This window comes from Vigna radiata, unplaced genomic scaffold, assembly GCF_000741045.1.
Source record: "Vigna radiata var. radiata cultivar VC1973A unplaced genomic scaffold, Vradiata_ver6 scaffold_279, whole genome shotgun sequence".
Lineage (NCBI taxonomy): Eukaryota > Viridiplantae > Streptophyta > Magnoliopsida > Fabales > Fabaceae > Vigna > Vigna radiata.
The window spans coordinates 66436-70680 of NW_014543804.1; the positions used below are offsets into that span (position 1 = coordinate 66436).

A 4245-nucleotide genomic window follows, 5' to 3' on the forward strand; every position below is an offset into this window, starting at 1 on the left:
TCTTTTCATTCTTTTCATTAATTTCATCTAGTTTCACCATGTCCATGGTGAACTAAAACTCCATTGTTGTTGGGCAAATGATGTAATCCTTTGATACTCTCATATATTGAATTGATGCTTAATTCATATACTTTATTTCATTAATTGTTAGAGTTTTTCCTTTGTTCTCTATGCATGCTTTATTTAATTCATTCAATAGCATGATCTTTGAATTTGTTGTTATGGACACATACGGGAAAATCTAGACATGGGGTAATTCTGTTGGGAGCAATATTACCTAGACATAGGGATAAGAGGAATGATTGCCTTAAGCTTCTGTGCGAATGTAATGCATGATCAATTGCTAAGGAGACAAGACATTGTAAACTAGTAATTAGGAGTACACTCTCTTCACCAAGACATAAGGTTTAGGGTAAAGTAGAAAGTGGCATTAACATTAATGAAGGAGTAGAATGCATAAATATATGAGAGTGGATAGGATAAAATGGGAAACCCCAACAACACAATTCATTGATATCATTCAACTGTTTCTAGGTCAAATGATCAACCTTTGCATGCATGTTTATTTTTGTTTTTGCATTCTAAACACCTATTTTCGTTTCTCAAGTCTTAAATAATCAATAAATCACATGAAAGTTTAGGCCAATGAGTCTCTCAGGAAAACGATACTCGATCTTACCGTTTATATTACTTGATACGATTCGGTATACTTGTCAGAGTCTTAACAAAGGTCTTGCTCTGAGCACTGGGCATGGTTGGTGGCGTGAGGGGAAAAAGGCCAGACAACGAGATAGTGGATGAGATGTTCATCCATCTTGAAACCACCCACAACTTACACCCTATGTTGTTGTTGAGGATTACGTAGAATAGATTGGTAAGCAAGGTTTTTGCTAAAGCTCTTGACACCAAGATGAACCTTCATTGTATCCTCCTTAATAGGGAAGTGAGCTACATTCGCCCAGATATCATCAGCAAGGATGATATTGACGCCTTTCACCTTAGTGCAAGCAATCTCATTTCGAATTTTGAAGTAGAAGAAGAAGACTCGCACCAAGTATGGATAATAAACACCTTGAAGCTCTACAAAATGTTGAAGTCCTTGATTTTCAAGGAGAGTGGGAAACTGGAAGCCACTATTGGAAAACTAGTAAAGAGAGATATATTTCGGAGCCACTAGCTTACGCTCCTTCTAGAAATTGACAAATTCTTCATTCTTTTCAGAATCAAAGACCCAACCATCAAGATTGGCGAGTCTTGGAGCCGGTGGAGGAGGTGAAAGAGCATAACTTCTCCTTCTTATTGGGATTTTTCTTCTGGAAGGTTCAACAATTGTTGGAAGAGAAGTGCATAATGCAGAATTCCAAAGGCAAGGGAGATAGGTATGAAGAACACGAGATCTCAGAAATTTTGAGAAAAGGTGAAATAATCGATTAAGGTGAAATAATTCCAAGCACATTCGCGCTCTCCTCGCTCGGCGCCACAGCTCCGTGAAGCCGAATGAAGCCTCCATACCTGAAGGCAGCGAGTGTGAGATTGGGCTGGATAAGAGCTTCGGCTTCGCCAAACAGTTCTCGGTCCATTACGAGCTCGGCGAAGAAGTGGGCCGCGGCCATTTCGGCTACACCTGCTCCGCCAAGTCCAAGAAGGCCCCCCTCAAAGGCATCGACGTTGCCGTCAAAGTCATTCCAAAATCCAAGGTCTCATCTCCTACTGATAATATTTTCACTTCTTTTTTTATATATATAATTTTAAAGAAAATTCTGCAAATGAAACTTGCAAATATTATTTCTCATGACAGGGTAATAGCTTTTTCTTTTTCTTTTTAATTTATTTCTCTAAATTTTTTAATTAATTGTTTGAAAAGAAAGTGGAAAACTTCAAGAATTCGACTCCGGGTACCAAATTCTGAAAAAGTTTCCGGCGGAAGACGACATTTTTGAAAATTTTGTGATTGAATTCAATCGAAACAGTTTGTTTTTTCTTTTTTTTTTTTATTTTTCACTCGTTTCATTTATGTTAGTTATTTAATTTTGCTATATCATAGAGATTAGTTAATTTAGTTGATGATAAATTTGTTGATAGTTTATATTTTATTATTTAATTAATATTTTTCACTTTTGTTAACGTCTTCCCTCCAAAATACCTGCTTATAGCATCCTTAGACTGTATAATAAAATTTATTGGAGAAAACTCATGTAAGTGTGTTCATGGGGTTGGGTCGGGTTAGTCCATGACCCAATCGACCCGACCCGACCCAATTAAATTAAGTTGGGTTTTATTTAATCCACTCTTGTATGAGTTAAGTTGAGTCATTTACCCTTAAACTTATATAAACAATGAACCTGTTTTCCACTAATTATATTTGGAGTTTCACCTTAATGTATATTTTATTAAATGTGTTGCATATTAAGAAAATTGTGAATAGATGGGAGGAACACATAAAATACCTATATTACTATGTATAAGTTTTGGCCAAAACTTATTACTAGATTAAATAAGGTTAGATTATTTAGATATATACAGTACATTCATAGGTAAATGACCCTTGATAACAAAATCAAACGAAGAATTACTAGAGAAAATATTGGCTGAAATTGGAAAAATTAGCTTAAAGTCAAGTAGAAAGAGTTGAATGATGAAAAACTAGCCGGAAGTTGAATAGATAAACTAAAGTGTTTCATAACATTAGTTGTTTAACAAAACTTTTATAAATTAATTTCAAGTAATATTTGTTTAAAAAATTATTCTTCACTATAACTTCAAATAATTACCATTTCTCAAGAAAAAATAAATATATTAAAGAACGTAGAATTGAAAAAAAAAAGATAGTATTCCATAAAAATAACCATATAAGTGTACATTGTGTTTTTTTAAGAAGTAAAATGTTAAAATATAAGTTCATCGGTTGGAAGTCTTACATCTATTGGAGATAAGGTCGAGTTATAATATATAAGTGAGTGCAAACCTCATACTACAAGCCAATTTTGTAAGGTTAAGTTAGATTAAAGTCCACTTAATAACATAGTATCATATCCAATCTGTACAAGAGAGCTTCTGCAAATTAGCTTTCATGCAATTTTTTCTTTCTACTTTTCTCTCGTACAAGCCCTTAGAGAGAAACTTGTCCAAACCTGAATACACTTGTTTGTAAATATCAAAGATTGTGAGGAAGCTGCTTCCTTGTTTCGGAGTGTGGTTTAATACCTTGATTGTATTAGTTACATCCACCAAAGAAAAAGAGTGTGCCCTTTTGTTTATTATGGAAGTGGGTGTGATTGACAGATGACTACAACAATTGTCATAGAGACTGAGTTAGATTTAAAATCCACTTAATAACATGGTATCAAAGCCAATTTGTACAAGAGTGCTTCTGCAAATTAGCTTTCATGTAATTTTTTCTCTCTACTTTTCTCTCGTACAAGCCCTTAGAGAGAAACTTGTCCAAACCTAAATACACTTGTTTGTAAATATTAAAGATTGTGGGGAAGCTGCTTCCTTGTCGCTGAGTGTGGTTTAATACCTTGATTGTGTTAGTTAAATGCACCACAGAAAAAGAGTGTGCTCTGTTGTTTATTATGCAAGTGGGTGTGATTGGCAGATGACTACAGCAATTGCCATTGAGGATGTAAGGAGAGAAGTGAAGATATTGCGGGCTCTAACTGGACATAAGAATCTGGTGCAATTCTATGAAGCCTATGAAGATGATGAAAATGTTTTTATAGTTATGGAGTAAGTTGATACTGTACTAGTACCATTTNTCTAACAATGTTGTGAATCCCGTTTACAAANTTGAATCTTTATTTTTTTNCCTTTCAACGTTNAAATTATTAAGCAAGAAGCTTTAAGTTGTTGGTTTGGGTTAAGACATTAAGAGCTTACTTTCTTATGTGTTTTGTGCTACTCAGGTTATGCAAAGGAGGGGAATTGCTAGATAGGATTCTTTCCAGGTAATGATGTTTGTCAATTTGCCTTTTTCTGTGCCACAAGTTTCAGTCGTATGACATATCTAAAACTCATAAGTCTCTTCTAAGATCAAAAAATATTTTCTTAGGCAAGGCTTCTGTTGAGATTGTTGATAAGGGAAGCACCGATTTAGCTAAACCTTACAATCTCACAGTGCTTCTCGTTTTTTATGATGACAACACATTATTAATAACACATGTACTAATATTGTACTGATATGTGTTACATGTACTGATATTGCTGCAAGTACATTGAGATAAGTTTTGATATCACACAAAAAGA

At 34.4% G+C, this 4245-nt stretch overlaps 1 long non-coding RNA gene across 1 annotated transcript; it reads left to right on the forward strand.

The window, feature by feature from the left end:
• The first annotated feature begins 1382 nt into the window (after positions 1-1382).
• On the forward strand, positions 1383-4004 carry LOC106754801. The gene is made up of 3 exons (XR_002666990.1): positions 1383-1697; positions 3599-3729; positions 3906-4004. It is a non-coding gene; the product is annotated as an uncharacterized LOC106754801 (long non-coding RNA).
• The last annotated feature ends 241 nt before the right edge of the window (positions 4005-4245 follow it).